This window comes from Nicotiana tabacum, chromosome 9 (genome assembly GCF_000715075.1).
Source record: "Nicotiana tabacum cultivar K326 chromosome 9, ASM71507v2, whole genome shotgun sequence".
Lineage (NCBI taxonomy): Eukaryota > Viridiplantae > Streptophyta > Magnoliopsida > Solanales > Solanaceae > Nicotiana > Nicotiana tabacum.
The window spans coordinates 24336420-24354515 of record NC_134088.1 but is presented as its reverse complement, the minus strand read 5'-3'; positions in this window follow the sequence as shown (position 1 = coordinate 24354515).

Below are 18096 nucleotides of genomic sequence, written 5' to 3'. Positions count from 1 at the left end.
AAACAACACAGGTGCACCCCAGGGCGAGACACTAGGTCTAATGAAGCCCTTATCAAGCAAATCTTGCAACTGCTCCTTCAATTCTTTCAACTCTGGCGGGGCCATGCGATATGGCCGAAGGGAAATAGGCTGAGTGCCCGGAGCCAAATCAATGCAAAAATCAATATCCCTGTCGGGTGGCATTCCTGGCAGGTCTGCAAGAAACACTTCTGGAAACCCACAAACAACCGGCACCAAATCTATGGAAGGAACCTCTGCACTAGAATCGCGGACATAAGCCAAACAAGCTAGACACCCCTTCTCGACCATATGCCGAGCCTTCACCTAAGAGATAACCCTGCAGGCAGAATGGCGAAGATTCCCCCTCCACTCTAATCAAGGCAACCCCTGCAAGGCTAAGGTCACCGTTTTGGCATGACAATCTAATATAGCATGGTAAGGTGACAACCAATCCATACCCAGTATGACATCAAAATCAACCATGTCAAGGAGTAGGAGATCTGGACGAGTCTCAAGACTCCTAATGGTGACCATACACGATCGATAAACACAATCTACAACAATAGCATCTCCCACTGGTGTGGACAGATACATAGGAGCACTCAAAGAATCACGGGGCACAACCAAATAGGAAGCAAAATAGGATGACACATAGGAGTAAGTAGACCCCGAATCAAATAGAACTGAAGCATCTCTACTGCAAACTGAAACAGTACCTGTGATAACAGTGTCATATGACTTAGCCTCAGGCCTGGCTGGAAAAGCATAACATCGGGGCTGGGCCCCATCACCATGAACTACGTCCCTGGGACGGCCTCTAGCTGGCTGGTCTCCACCTCTAACGGCCTGACCTCCACCTCAAATTGTCTGGCCCCTACCTATGGCTGCTTGACCCCTGCCTCTGGCTGGCTGAGCAGGTGGTACAACAAATGGTGCCGGAACCATGGCACGAGAACTCTAATTATGTGAGTTGCCCGTTGCCCGAGGGAAAAATCTAGCAATATGCCTCGGATCACCACAAGTATAACATGACCTCGGCTGTTGTGACTGCTGACTCTGAAACTGACCCTGTCGACCTGAGTAACCACCCTGATAACTCTAGAGTGGAGGTGCACTAATAGGAGCTGGTGGTGCACCGTAGGCTAGCTGGTCAGAATAATGCATCTGAGGGCCACGACCACCCGAGGCACCATGGGATGCCTGGAGTGCTGAATGAAATGGCCTGGAAGGATGGCCTCTACCATAAGTACCCGTACCTCTAGATGAGACACCGCTGAACTCACCGAAATGACGAGGTCTCTTGTCAGACCCCTGACCTCCCTAAGCAAGAACCATTTTGACCCGTCTGGCGACATTAGCAGCCGCCTGAAAAGAAATCTCACTCCCTGTCTCCTTAGCCACCTGCAATCTGATAGGCTAAGCAAGTCCATCAATAAACCTCCTCACCCTCTCTCTCTCATGGTGGGAAGCAGAAGAATAGTATGACAGGCCAAATCCACAAAACAGGTCTCATACTGAGTAACAGTCATACTGCCCTACTAGAGACGCTCAAACTGATGGCGACGCTCCTCTCTCAATGCATTAGGCAGAAACTTCTCTAGGAAGAGCTGAGAGAACTGGTCCTAAGTAAGAGCAGGCGACCCGGCTGGCCTGGTCAACAAATAATCTCTCCATCATTTCTTAGCGGAACCAGTCATCTGGAATGCAGCAAAATCGACCCCATTGATCTCCACTATACCCATGTTTCGTAAGACATCGTGACAGCTGTCAAGATATTCCTGGGGATCCTCTGAAGTAGCACTACTGAAATGAACTGGGAAGTGCTTGTAAACCTGTCCAATCTCCACAAAGCCTCAAAAGACATAGCTAACCCATCACCGGTCTTTGGCACAACAACCGGCTAAACTACTCCGACTGGATGAACTGCTGGAGCCTGATATTGGTGAGCTATCTACTCCGGAGTGGGAGTAGTAGGAGTCTGGGTCCCTCCTCCAGCCTGAGAGACGGCTGGTGCCATGGGAAATGCACCAGTTTGGGCCACACTCTCCATAAGGACCACTAAACGGACCAAAGCGTCCTAAAGTATTGGGGTGGCAATGAACCCCTCCGGAACCTGAGCTGGTCCGACAGGAACAGTATGGGCTGGAACCTCCTTATCAATCTCTATCTGAGGCTCCAATGCTGGGGCTGCTGCTCGGGCTCTGGGCTAAGCCCTGCCCTTGCCTCGGCCTCTGGCACGGCCTCGGCCTCGACCTTTGTCCTGCATAGAAGCTGCCACTGGAGACTCTGGCTACTGCTCAGCTGAGAAAGCGGTACGTGTTCTCGCCATCTACGAGAGAATAAGAGTAGAAGAGTTTAATCAGTATTGAGAAAACAAAATCGCACGACAGGGGAGGATTGAACTGAAATTTGTTCCTAAAATTCATAGCCTCTGGAAGATAAGCACAGACGACTCTGTACTGATCCTCCATACTCTACTAAGCTTGCTCGTGAATCGTGAGACCTAGGCAACCTAGAGCTCTGATACCAACTTGTCACGACTCGGAATTCCCACCGTCGGGACCGTGATGGAGCCTAACATTTCACTTGCTAGGCAAGCACACACTAGAGAATCATTTAAACCAATCCTTATTCCATTCATTAAATAACAACAATTACCTAAGATGAAATATAGTGAGTGTGGAATAATATAAAGACTGCATTTAATTACTACTACCCAGATCTGGAGTCGCAATTCATGAGCATTCTAGAATTTACTACAAGTAATAGTGTGAGAAAAATACAACTGTTTGAATGAAAAAAACAATACAACATAAAAGATAGACGGGGACTTCAAGGTCTGTGAACGCCGACAGATCTACCTTGAGTCTCCGGATAGCGGGTCCAACAGCTAAAATCTTGATCAACCCGAGCCGGTTCCAAAATCTGCACAGAAAGTGCAGAGTGCAGTATCAGTACAACCGACCCCATGTACTGGTAAGTGTCGAGCCTAACCTCGACGAAGTAGTGACGAGGCTAAGGCAAGGCACCTACAAATCAACATGTACAATTTAACAGTGTATATACAAATAACAGTAATGAAGAGCTAGACAGGAAGTATCAGGAGGGGGAAATTATGCTGGGGGAAATACGAGATACGGAACTACAAAGATAAGAACGCTCGATTTATCAACACTAGTTATGAATCAACAGGAACACTGAATACAGTAAAGGAAAAATGCACGGCATCACCCTTCGTGATTTTACTCTCAACCTCACCATAATATCAATAGAAACGGCACAACATCACCCTTTGTGCATTAACTCTCATATCATGGCACGACATCACTCTTCGTGCATTAACGCTCACAATATGGCACGACATCACCCTTCGTGCATTAACACTCACAATATGGCGCGGCATCACCCTTCGTGCATTAACACTCACAATATGGCACGTCATCACCCTTCGTGCATTAACACTCACAATATAGCACGTCATCACCCTTCCTACATTAACACTCCCCCTTAACATAATACAATGGACAATAAGCATATGGAGATAGAATAACAAGTACAAGTCTTACTTCAACATTTAGTTCTACAATATCAATCTCAACTTTGAAATAAATACTCAATTACCACCAGAAAATCCGTAAACATGATAAGAATGCTCAATTTAACAACACTAGTCTAAACACGTAGCAATTATGCATAGGAAAGAGACAATATGAGAAACAAAATGGGAGAAACAGGGAAAAATAGGTACATTGGTGGCGCATAAGTATTCGCCATCTCACATATACGCCACTCACATGAATTTCACATAGCAAATAGTCTGAGGTTCCTAATTCCCTCAAATCAGGGTTAACCACGACACTTACCTCGCTTTGAATGCCACTTAATACTCAATCATAGCTTTTCCTCTAGAATCCACCTCCAAACCACTCGTATCTATTCGAAAATGATTTAATAATATCAAATATTGCTAAAGGAATCAATTACATTGCATAAATTTAGATTTCCCAAATTTTCCTCCAAAAAGTCAAAATTTGACCCTGGGCCCGCTTGGTCAAAACCCGAGGTTCGGACCAAAATCTATTTACCTATTCACCCCCGAGACGGGATATATAATTGGTTTTGTAATCCGACTTCAATTTGAGGTCAAAATCCCTGAATTTCCAAAATCTCTAGTTTCTATCCAAAGCCCCTAATTCTACCATGAAAACTCTAGATTTTAGGTTGATAATTCATGAAATGTAATGGGTAATTGAAAGAAAATGGTTTAGAATCATTTACCAACACTTTGGGGAAGAAAATATCTCTTGCAAATTGCCTCTAGTCCGTTTGGTTCTTGAAAATGTGAAATAATGGCTAAATCCCATTTTTGATTTTGTTTTAAGTGCTGGGCGACAGTGTTTACCGCGTTCGCGAGGACACTATCGTGCTCGCGGAGAGTATAGATTGCCAAGCCTTCGTGTTCGCGAGACCTTTCTCACGTTCGCGAAGTCTACTCCCCCTGGCCTTCGAGTTCGCGAGACATTGATCGCGTTCGCGATGAAGGAAAGACCAACCTACCCCAGGTCCCAAATGCTTCGCGGTTATGAGGAACCGGTCGCGGTCGCGAAGGGTAAATCCCCCATCACTTCATGTTCGCGACCAGGCCTTTGCGTTTGCGAAGAGTAAAAATCAGCCATCCCAGTTTCTACTTCACGTTCGCTAGAGTGTCTTCGCGAACCCGAAGAAGGAAACCAGAAGACACCAGAATCTGCAGAAAACTAGATTTTTCCCAAGTCCAAAACATCCCGTAGCATATCCGAAACTCACCCGAGTCCTCGGGGCTCCAAAACAAATGTGCACACAAGTCTAAAAACATCATACAAAATTGCTCGCGTGATCAAATCGCCAAAATAACACTTAGAACTATGAATTGAACACCAAATCGAATGAAATTTTCAAGAAAGCTTTAAAATTTCTATCTTCACAACCGGACGTTCGAATCATGTCAAACCAACTCCGTTTCTCACCAAATTTCACAGAAAAGTCATAAATATTATATTGGTCCTATAACAGGCTCCGAAACCAAAATACAGACACGGTATCAACAATGCCAAACATTAACCAATTCTTAGAAACCATTAAATTTCAAACTTTTAAGTTTCATAAAAAATTCATAACTCGAGCTAGGGATCTCCGAATTCGATTCTGGGCATATGCCCAGGTCCCATATTTCGATACGTACCCACCGAGACCGTTAAAACATGGATCCGGGACCGTTTACCAAAAATATTGACCGAAGTCAACTCAAATGAAATTTTTAGGCAAACATTTATATGGTTATCAGTTTTTAACATATAAGCCTTCCGGCCCAATACCCAGACTGCGCACGCAAATCGAGGAGGGTAAAAATGAGATTTTTAAGGCTTAATAGTGCAGAATCGAGTTCTAAAACATAAGATGACCTTTTGGGTCATCACAATTTGGAATTATTATTATCTCATCATATAATTATTTAGTCTTAATTGAGGTTATGATTATCTTTTCGCCGCTTATCCTTAATTGAATTGTTGAATATCTTTTGTAAATTTTCAACCTTAAAAGAAGTTTAGATATCCTATATCTTAGTCGACTTGTTTTATTTGGAATTATTTGACAAGTGTTAGCTTCCCTGTTGTTGAAATGTATATTGTGGAATTGTTGCTACATATTAGTTTCCCTTATTGACCTGTTCTCTTTACGCATAGCATTCTTTACTGTAGTTATTCCTTATGAATTGGTTCTCCCGTTTCTTTGTGATTTAAATTTTCTGAGTTGATTTACTTGTCGTACTTTGTATTATTGTCATTATTGTTGTTGTACTTGTTGTGGTGATGCACGAGGTTTATGCCGTGCGGTTGTGGTTATTATGATGCACAAGTTTTCTTCCATGCGGTTATTGTTATGGGGTTGCATGAGGTTTCTGTCGTGCTATTGTTACTATTGATATTTGCACATACGGCGTGATAAGGCGATATATATATATATATATATATATGTGTGTGTGTGTGTGTGTGGGGGGGGGGGGGGGGGGGAGGGGGGTTGCGCATGTGGCGACACAAGGTGGAAACATTGTTATGCACGTGTGGCAAGACAAGGCAGGCACTTACTTTATTATTGCACACGTGGCGAGACAAGGTGGGTTGTGTCGGGGATTGATTTGTGATGATTAGGGATAGCCTGGGGGCATTCTTGTTGTTGATATTTGTGTAGTGGTACACTTACCTGTGTTAGCTTTATCTTGTGAAAGCTGTGAGAAACTATTCTACGTAATGTCCGTTCTTTTCCCTTATGCTTATTTGCTAGTATGGACTATGTTAGGACACTTGCACAAGCATACACGTAGTTAAGCACGGTTATTGGATAAGAGTTGTTCTTGATATTGTTGAGCATAGATTCTCACCCATGTATACTTACCTTATATATGAGAATGGCTCTATTGGCACGTGAGTCGTAAGTGCGGTTATGAGGTGTTATGAGTTCACAGGATGCCAAGTGTTAGGGTTTAGATATTGAGACCCGTGAGTTGTGATTTTGTCCGAGGTTCGGTACCTCATGGATTTTGATGAGTAAAACTTGATGTAAAAGCGGTTGTAGTTGCTGAGTTATTACTTGTCCTTGCTATATTTGTGACTCCGCATTTAGGTTGTGTTCCATTCACTTTTCTCTGTCATTTTTATGGTATTCTGCTGATACTTGTTGTTTTCCTTTATTATTGCAAAGTTCTATATTGTGAGCCATATTGCATAGTCTTTATGTAGATATAATATTTCTGTTATTCCTGTACTTATACTTGTTCAGTCTATTAGACCAGTGGGTGTCTTGACTGTTCCTCGTCACTACTCCATCGAGGTTAGTCTTGATACTTACTGGGCGCCGATGTGGTCAGGTTTCTTGATTGTTCCTCATCACTACTCCACCGAGGTTAGTCTTGATACTTACTGGGCGCTGCTGTAGTGTGCTCATTCTATACTTCTGCATATTTTTATGTAGATCCAAGTATTGGTTCATTAGCAGTTGTGCGGGCCGTTGCTGTGGAGACTCAAGGTAAACCTGCTGCTACGTTCGCAGGCTTCAGAGTCACCTTCAAGTTTCTGTTTTGCACTATTTATTCTTATTTCTGGACAGTTGTATTTTTGGAAGTTTTCTAGCAGACACTCTGTAGAGCTTATGACTTGTACTACCGGTTTGAGGAATTTTAAGAGATTTCTATTTCAAATTGTGAGATGCTATTTAATTAATGTTAGTTTTACCTAGTCCCTAAGACTAGGTGCCATCACGATACCTGTGGTGGGATTTTTGGGTCGTGACAAGTTGGTATCAGAGCACTAGGTTCATATGTGCTATGAGTCATAAGCGAGTTTAGTAGAGTATTGAGGATAGGTACGGAGATGTCTGTACTTATCTTCGAGAGGCTACGGAACTATTAGGATAATCTCACTTCTTTAATTCATATCGTGCGAGCTTATTGATCTCGGAGTTTGAACTTTTGTCATTCCATTCTCTCACAGATGGTGAGGACACGAGCTGCAGTTGCTGATGACGGTTCCCTCAGAGAAGATGTCTCTAGGGGGAGAGGTAGAGGCCGAAGAGGAGCACGTTCCACAAGTAGAGCACCTACCAGAGCGGCAGCGAGGAGCCGCCTGTAGTTCTAGTTGGGGTCAGGTACCGAAGGTGCCTGTTGTTACCCCCGTACTTCAGGAGACCTTAGCACAGTTCCTGAGGATGTTTGGTATGTTGGCTCAGGTGGGGTTGATTCCGGTTGCACCAGCTATTTCACAGACCGGGGGAGGAACTTAAACTCCCGCCGTCCATACTCCAGAGCAATGAGTTTATGTTGGTCACGTTCCAGGTACCATGGCGACACAAATTGTGGTTCCAGTTCAGCCCGTGGTAAGGTCAGCAACATCTGAGGAAAAGCAACTTAGACTTGCAAGGTTCAAGAAAAATGACCCTCCTACATTCAGTGGTTTGGCTTCAAAGAGTGCACATGGTTTTTTGGAGGAGTGTCACCGCATTCTCCGTACTATGGATATTGTGGAGACAAACAGAGTTTCTTTTACTACGTTCCAACTCAGGGGAGTGGCTTATCAGTGATGGCGAGCGTATGAGTTGGGTAGCCCGGCTGAGTCAGCTTCACTTACATGGGTTCAGTTTTTAGAGATGTTCTTGAGAGAGTTTGTACCTCAGTCCCTTCGAGATGCATGGCGCACAGAGTTTGAGCAGCTGCACTAGGGCACTATGTCAGTGTCTGAGTATGCCGTGAGATTCAGTGATTTGGCCAGGCATGCACCTGCTTTGGTCGCCACAGTTAGAGAGTGTGTCCGTAGATTCATTGAGGGACTCAGGCATGATATCTGGTTTAGCATGGTTCGGGAGTTAGAGTCAGATGTTTTGTTTCAACAAGTGGTAGGGATCACTCGTCGTGTAGAAGGCATGTGGGATCAGGAGAGAGAGGACATGCGAGTCAATGAGAGAGAGTACATACGAGATCAGGAGAGAGAGGACAGGGAGGCGAGGAGGTCTCGTAGACCAGAGAGATCTACTGGTCCTTATTTTGGAGGCAAGGTACGACATGGTAGATGTTTTGTAGGTCAGCCAGTTAAGTTTGCACTTTAGGCTTCGTACAGTGTTTCAGGTGCTCATGGGTCTCATAGTACATGTACCGCACAGTTCCCACAACCACGTCAGCAGAGAGGTTGCTTTGTCTGTGGAGATACCAGCCACAGGGTGAGAGATTGTCCTAGGCTCCGAACAGATGTGTCATAGCGGGGTATTCAGGCGGGTAAAGGGCGCCCAAGAGTGGAAGGCCCGACCCGTTGATGTGTTTCATATAGTAGGCTTGGGGCCACTATGCCAGATGATGTCTTACAGGTATGCTTTTGATTTGTTATAGAGGGGCACCATTCATATTTTGAATCGGGTCTGCTTATCGGGGCGAGTTTCCCCTATTTGTTATCCCACATATGGGTGAGTTCATGACTTAGTTGTGTTTATGTGTTTGCCCCTGTTGGGAGATTCTATGAGTGATAGTCGTGTCTATCGTTTGTTTTTATTCATTTTGCAAAGTTACGAGACTAGAAGTGAATTCATGTTGTCTATTATGGCAGGTTTGATGTGATTCCTGAGTAAATTGGTTACGATTTGTGATTTGATACTTTACGAGGGTGAGAGTTTAGTAAGTGATATGATTTTATTGGCAGAATTGAATTGGTGGAAGATTTCCATTGGTATGATATGTATTCGACTTGTGATTCAGAGTTGAGGGTGAGACCCTCGCGATTCCATATGATTTGATATGTTTGAGCCGGGCTGCATGCCGCGGTGGAAGGTTATACCAGGATAAGATCCTTATGATTTGTTCATGTACTTTGAGTTTTTCCTTTTAAACTAGTTCGTAGTATGGTACTGTCAGAGAGTTGTGATTGTCAGGCTTGTTTGATTTCTTTTATGTGTTTCGCTTTATATATTCAATCATTTTCGTTATGTGCTTCTTGAGTTTTAGCTTGCTGGGTGTGTGCCCGGTGGTGTCAGTTGTGACTTATTGATCCGGGTGTATAGTTATGTGGTCTTCATGTAGCTTACATCACTGTCGGTGTTATGGAGGTTCGAAACAGAGTTCTATCGGATATGAGGCAAATTGTCGGTATTGGTTTTGAGTACGAGCAGCTATTATGATCTGAAATGTTATTATGGGTCTATGTGTGGTGTGTCATGTTGTGTGGTCATACCTTGTGGGTGTAGGCATGAGTTGTTATAGCTGGTTGAGACTGATACCGGGTATGGATTTAGAATCATGTCCTTTGAATATAAATTAAAGGTGAGAATTTTGACTTTAAGGCTTATCGGTGTTGATAGAAAGGATAAATTATAGTTGGGATGGTGTTGTCAGGCTTATGTGGATTTGGGGTGACGTGGGATCACCCACGGGTGTATGTTGGATATGTGCTTTCAGTGATTTGAAGACTTCGAGGCCATTCTTGACACGTTCGAGGACGAACGTTTGTTTAAGAGGGTAAGGATGTAACGACCCGGTCGGTTATTTTGAGAATTTAAGTCCCGTTCGACGGCTTAAGGCCCTGAGCAGCTTCGTATTATGTGTATTGACTTGCATGCATGATTTAACTCAGTTACTGGATGATTTGGAGTGATTTGGGACACTTGCTCCCTAAAATGAAAGCTTAAGTCTTAGGGTTTTGACCGTAGTCGGAACTGTGTGAAGACGACTCCAGAATTGAGTTCTGTCAATTTTGTTAGCTCCGTTGGACGATTTTGGACTTAGGGGCATGTCCGGATTGTGTTTTGGAGGTCTGTAGCTCATTTAGGCTTGAAATGGCGAAAGTCAAATTTTTGGAGATTTGGACCGGAAGTGGACATTTTGATATAGGGGTCAGAATGCAATTCTGAGAGTTGGAACAACTCCGTTATGTTATTTGGGACTTGCCTGCAAAATTTGACATCATTCCGGGTTGGTTTGATAGGTTTCGGCACGAGTTTTAGAAGTTGGAGGATTTGAAAGTTCTTAAGTTCAATTCACGGTGTGATTCGTATTTTCGGCATTGTTCTATATGATTTGAGACCTCGAGCGAGTCCGTGTTAGGTTATGGAACTTGTTTGTGTGTTTAGACGGGGTCCCGAGGGCCTCGGGTGTGTTGCGGATGGACTACGGGCCATTTCCTTCTATTTTTGAACTACTGGTTTCTGTCATCTAGTTTCCTTAATCACGTTCGCGTCCCTTCCTTCGCGTTCGCGAAGAGTAATTTTTGAGGATGAATTATTTGTTCTACGCGTTCGCATAACTCCTTCTGCGATCGCGGAAGCTTGCCTTTCCCTTCTTCGCGTTCGCATCAGCTACATCGCGTTTGCGTAGTAAAAACTAGGAGCTGGGAACTAGTGACCATTTCCTTTACGCGTTCGCACTGTTCTATCCGCGAACGCGTAAGTGTGCTTTCTCCTCCTTCGCGTTCGCGTGCCCTTTCACGCGTTTGCGTAGCCCAGTTCCTGGGCCATTAGTTTTCCTTTTTCGCGATCGCATATGTTTGTTCGCGATCGCGTAGCACTAATTCCGGGCAGTAGCAATTTCATCTTCGCGATTGTGGCTCCTCTTCCGCGATCGCGATGCTTTCAGGCCTGGGCAGAATATAAGTTTTCCAAATCGAGGGTTAGGCCATTTAAATCAAATTTTGACTTCTAGAGCTCGGTTTTGAGCGATTCCTTGTGGATTTTTCAAGCAAATCGATTAGGTAAGTGTTCTTCACCTAGAATTTATTATATTCCACGATTTTATCCTTGTTTTTATCATTTAATTTGTGTTTTGAGTTGAGATAAATGGTGGTTTTTGAAAAAAAAAAATTTAAAATAAAAAATCACGATTTGAGGGACAATATGGAATCGAAATTTGATGATTTTTGTATGGTTAGACTCGTGAGTGAATGTGTGTTCATATTTTATAACTTTTACCCGATTTCGAGACGTGGGCCCGGGTCGACGTTTTAGGGCGAATTTCGGAAATTTTGTTAAAATACTGATTTCATTAATTATATGAGTCTATTATGGTTGTATATATATGATATGTAATTGCTTTTGGCAAGATTTGGGCCATTCGGAGCCGGATATTCGTGGGAAAGGCATTGTGACCGATTGATTGAGCTTGGTTTGAGGTAAGTATCTTGCCTAACCTTGTGTGCGGGATTTTCCCGTAGGATTTGAGTCTTCTATGTTGATTGGTCCATGTACGCGAGGTGACGAGTGCGTGCTCGGACTTATTTGTCGAAAGTTGGCCTTTTAGGATTCTTAGGTCCTTATATTCACTGAGTATGAAGTTGTTCTTTATATGATTAAGTTCCTATTTACTAGTTTCACCTCTACCTGCTTTAATTAGAATTAATTGCTTCAGGATTCACTCTTATTGCCTAATTGACTCTTATTTGACTTAACTGAAGATTTTACCTCTTTTATTGTCATGCTATCTTTTCATTTATGCTTATTTTTATTTGGAATTATTATTATCTCATCCTATAATTGTTCAGTCTTAATTGAGGTTATGATTATCTTTCCGCCGCTTATCCTTAATTGAATTGTTGAATATCCTTCGTAAATTCTCAACCTTAAAAGAAGTTTAGTTATCCTATATCTTAGTCGACTTGTTTTATTTGGAATTATTTGACATGTGTTAACTTCCCTGTTGTTGAAATGTGTATTGTGGGATTGTTGCTACATATTAGTTTCCCTTGTTGAGCTGCTCTCTTTACACCTAGCATTCTTTACTGTGGTTATTCCTTGTGAATCGGTTCTACTGTTTCTTTGTGGCTTAAAGTTCTTGAGTTGATTTACATGTCGTACTTTGTATTATTGTCATTGTTGTTGTTGTTGTACTTGTTGTGGTGATGCACGAGGTTTCTGCCATGCGATTGTGGTTATTGTGATGCACGAGGTTCCTGCCATGCGATTGTTGTTATAGGGTTGCACGAGGTTTCTGCCGTGCTATTATTACTATTGGTATTTGCACATGCGGCTTGATAAATATATATATATATATATATATATATATATATATATATATATATATATATATATATATATATATATATGTGTGTGTGTGTGTGTGTGTGTGTGTGTGTGTGTGGGGTTGCGCATGTGGCGAGACAAGGTGGGAACATTGTTATACACGTGTGGCGAGACAAGGCAGGCACTTACTTTATTATTGCACACGTGGCGAGACAAGGTGGGCTATGTTGGAGATTGATTTGTGATGATTAGTGATGGCGTGGGGGCATTCTTGTTGTTGATATTTTTATAGTGGTACACTTACCTCTGTTAGCTTTATCTTATGAAAGCTGGGAGAAAATATTCTACGTGATGTCCGTTCTTTTTCCTTATGCTTATTTGCTGGTATGGACTATGTTAGGACACTTGCGCAAGCATACACGTAGTTAATAACTCTTATCGGAAAAGAGGTGTTCTTGATATTGTTGAGCATAGATGCTCACCCCTGTTTACTTACCTTCTATGTGAGAATGGCTCTATTGGCACGTGAGTCGTCACTATTGGAGATGATGGTGCATGTGTGCCCAATGTAGATGGTTTGGGTTAGTTGATTCTCCAGGAGGCTCACAGTTCGACATACTCTATTCATCCGGGTGCCGCAAATATGTATCAGGACTTGAGACAACATTATTGGTAGAGGAGGATGAAGAAGGACATAGTAGAGTATGTGGCCCGATGTCTAAATTGCCAGCAGTTGAAGTATGAGCATCATCGGCTGGGTGGGTTGCTTCAGAAGTTGGAGATTCCGGAGTGGAAATGGGACCGAATCACTATAGATTTCGTTGTTGGGCTCTCACAGACTTAGCGGAGGTTTGATGCAGTTTGGGTGATTATGGATAGGCTGACCAAGTTGGCTCATTTCATTCCTGTGATGACTACCTATTCTTCCGAGCAGCTAGCTCAAATCTACATCCGTGAGATCGTCAGGCTTCATGGCGTACCTGTGTCTATCATCTCTGACTGGGGTACGCAGTTTACATCAGGGTTTTGGAGAGTTGTACAACATGAGTTGGGTACTCGGGTTGAGTTGAGCACAACATTTCACCCTCAGACGGACGGGTAGTCCGAGCACACTATTCAGGTATTAGAGGATATGCTCCGTGCGTGTGTGATAGATTTTGGGGGTTCTTGGGACCAGTTCTTGCCACTTACGGAGTTTGCTTACAACAATAGTTATCAGTCCAGCATTCAGATGGCACCGTATGAGGCTTTGTATGGTATGCGGTGTCGATCTCTAGTGGGATGGTTTGAGCCGGGCGAGACTAGATTATTGGGTACAGACTTGGTTCAAGATGCCTTGGAGAATGTTAAGGTGATTCAGGATAGACTTTACACAGCCTAGTCCAGAAAGGAGAGTTGTGCAGACCAGAAGGTTCGTGATGTTGCATTCATGGTTGGTGAATGGGTCTTTATCCAAGTTTCGCCTATGAAAGGTGTTATGTGGTTCGGAAAGAAGGGCAAGCTAAGCCCAAGGTTCATTGGTCCTTTTGAGTTGTTGCAGCGTGTTGGGGAGGTTGCTTATGAGCTTGGTTTACCTCCCAGCCTAGTAAGAGTTCATCCGGTATTTCATGTTTCGATGCTCCGGAAGTATCACGGCGATCTGTCTCATGTGTTGGATTTCAGCTCAGTCCAATTGGACAAGGATCTATCTTATGTTGAGGAGCCAGTGGATATTTTAGGCAGGCAGGTCAGAAAGCTAATGTCAAACAACATTGCTTTTGTGAAGGTTCAGTGGAGGGGACAGTCGGTCGAGGAGGCGACTTGGGAGACCGAGCAGGATATGTGCAGTCGTTATCCTCATCTTTTCACCACTTCAGGTATGTCTCTATGCTCATTCAAGGACGATCGATTGTTTTAAGAGGGGGAGGATGTAACGACCCGGCCGATCATTTTGAGAGTAATATCCCGGATCCCCTATTTACTGCTTCTCCCATATCTATTCCTGCTATTGTGACTTGGCGGGAGGTTTCGTTTTGGTTTTTGGAGTGTTTTGGGACACTTAGTCCCTAAATAGAGGTTTAAGCCTTAGTATTTGGACCGTAGTCGGAACTGTGTGAAGACGACTCCAGAATGGAATTCCGTTGGTTCCTTTAGCCCCGTTAGGTGATTTTGGGTCTAGGGGCGTGTCCGGATTATGTTTTGGAGGTCTGTAGCTCATTTAGGCTTGAAATGGCTAAAATAAGAATTTAAGTTTGGAAGTTTGACCGCGTAGTTGACTTTTTGATATCAGAATCCAGTTCCAAAAATTTTATAGCTCCATTATGTCATTTATGTCTTGTGTGCAAAATTTGAGGTCAATCGGACTTGATTTGATAGGTTTCGACATCGAATGTAGGAGTTGGAAATTCTTAAGTTTCTTTAAGCTTGAATTCGGTGTGATTCATGGTTTTAGCATTATTTGATGTTATTTGAGGCTTCAACTAAGTTCGTATGATGTTTTAGGACTTGTTGGTATATTTGGTTGAGGTCCCGAGGGCCTCGGGTGAGTTTCAGATGGTTAACGGATCAAAAGTTGGACTTAAACAGCTGTTAAAAAGCTAATGCAATTTTCTTCTGCTGGAAATACAGAAATCGAAGCCCAAAAATTCGAGCCAAGTATCGAAGCCCAGAAAATCGAGCCCAGGATTGAAGCCCAGAAATTGAGCCCAGCATCGAAGGCCAGGGTCGATGGCCAGGATCGAAGCCAGGGCCGAGGCTCAGGATCGAGGCCATGATCGAAGGCTCAGGATCGACGGCTCAGGATCGAGGGCCATGATCGAAGGCTCAGAATTGAAGGTCAAGATCGGGGACCAGGATCGAGGGCCATGATCGAAGCCATGATCGAGGGTCATGATCGAAGCCATGATCGAGGCAGGACCGAGGGCTGCCTGGGCAAAATTTATAAAATAGGGGACTTCGTCCCATTTGCCATTTTTGACAAATTGGAGCTTGAGGAGAGGCGATTTTTGATAGATTTTCAAGAAATTCATCGGGGTAAGTGATTCTAACTCAAATTTGGTTAATATACATGAATATATCACTGATTTTATCATTTAATTAGTACTTTGAGATGAAAATTTGGGAAAAATTGTAGAAACTTCATAAATCACAAATTGAGGATTTGGAGGTCGAGTTGTGATCGGAATTAGCTAATTTGGGTATGGTTGGACTCGTGAGTGAATGTGTCTTCATATTTTATTACTTTTCCTCGATTTCGAGATGTGGGCCCGGGGAGGCTTTTTGGGTGTTTTTCTAATTTCTTGCTTTCGCTTTGATTTCAGTAGCTAGATTAGTTTCTTGTAGCTATATTTATGTTATGTAATTGTTTTGGCTAGATTTGGGCCACTCAGAGTCGGACATTCGTGGAAAAGGCATTCTTACCGATTGATTGAGCTTGGTTCGAGGTAAGTGGCTTGACTAACCTTGTGTGGGGGAACTTCCCGTAGGATTTGTACTGTTTTTGATATATGAGCGCCGTGTACGTGAGGTGACGAGTACGTACATGTGCTAATTTTGTAAAAATCCAATTCCTCTACTAAGTGATAACATGATTTCCTTCTTATTTGAGTTCCATCAGCATGTGTAGTATCCTGCTAGATGCTAGACTAGAATAGCATGCCTACTTGCCTTAACTGTTTACTTGAACTACGTACATCATGTTTAGTGAATTTACCTATTTTTCCTTAACTGGTACTTAGATTGAGCTATAGAATTTCGTGTTGTAATTATTGAATTCTATTGTTTGGCTGCATATTTACTTTGGGACTACGGAACGGTATTCCAGGAGATCCCCCTGTACGACATATTTACTTTGGGACTACAAAATGGTATTCTGGGAGATCCCCCTGTACTGCATATTTACTTTGGGACTATGAAACGGTATTCCGGGAGATCCCCCTATGCTGCACATATACGTTTGGGACTACGAGGCGGTATCTCGAGAGATCCCCTATTGTGTTTCTGTGTACTGAGCTGTTACCTTCTTTGATTTCATTCTTGTTAAATTTTAGTCTTTATTTTACTACGATATTACACTCTATCTTGTTTTATTATATATTTACCAGTAGGGCCCTGACCTGACCTCGTCACTACTCGATCGGGGTTAGTCTTGGCACTTACTGGGTACCAATTGTGGTGTACTCATGCTACTCTCTTCATATGTGTTTTCTGTGCAGATCCAGATGCTCATGATCAGACACACTATCAGTGAGCCGGGACAGCTTTGGAGACTTCAAGGTATATCTGCCGTGTCTGCAGACATCGGAGTCCCCTTCTACTCTTTCTCATGTCCATTATCTTCTGTATTTTTCGTTTGTTAGACTCTGATGTATAGAGACACTAGATTTTCCTTTTGTAGTTTGTGATTCACGATGTTCCGGGTTTTGGGATTGCTGTGTATTTTTGAACAGTTAGTTGCTAAATTTATGTTTTCATTTCATTATTCCGAAAATGTTAGTCTTACCTAGTCGTAGAGACTAGGTGCCGTCACGACGGCATACAGAGGGGAAATTTGGTTCGTGACAAGTTGGTATCAGAGCTCTAGGTTTGTAGGTGTTGTGAGTCACAAGCCAGTTTATTAGTGTCTCGCGGATCGGTACGGAGACGTTTGTACTTATCTTCGGGAGGCTATGGAACTGTTAGGAAAATTTCACTACTTTGATTCCTTGTCGTGCGTAAATTGTTGACTTCACAAAATAAAATTTCTAAACTTCTGTATTTTATTCCTTCACAAATGGTGAGGACACGTACAAGCGGATCTGATGACCAGACATCCGCGCCCCCAGCTAAAGCCGCGAGAAGCCAAGGTAGGGTAGAGGCCGAGGACGTCCACGTGGTGCAGCCAGAGCACCCGCACAAGCTGCTACAGAGGAGCCCCCAGTAGCTCCAGCTGGAGGGCAGACACCCGAGGCACCTGTTTCTGCACCAGCCCGCCAGGAGACTCTAGCCCAGTTTCTGAGCATGTTCGGCACCTTAGCTCAGGCTGGATTGATTCCACTTGCTCCTGCCACATCTCAGGGTGAGGGAGGAGCACGGACTTCCATCACTGGTACTCCAGATCAGTGGGTTCAGGTCGACCTGGTTCCAGAGATTGTGCCAATGCAGCCGGTAGCTCCAACTCAGCCCGAGATTAGGACATCAGCTTCTGAGGTGGAGCAACTCAGACTTGAGAGGTACTAGAAGTACCACCCACCTACCTTCAGCAGATTGGCTACAGATAATGCTCAGGGTTTTCTAGAGGAGTGTCATCTTATTCTCCGTACTATGGGCATAGCGGAGATGAGCAAGGTTTCTTTTACTACATTCCAGCTTAGAGGAGCAGCCTATCAGTGGGGTGCACTTATGAGCTGAGTAGTCCGGATGAGGCAGCTTCACTTACATGGATTCAGTTCTTGAACATGTTTTTGAGAGAGTATGTCCCTCAGAGCCTCAGGGACTCATGGCGCGCGGAGTTCGAGCAGCTACGCCAGGGATCTATGACTGTGTCAGAGTACACAGTCCGTTTCAGTGATTTGGCCCGACATGCACCGGCCTTGGTTGCCACAGTTCGAGAGAGGG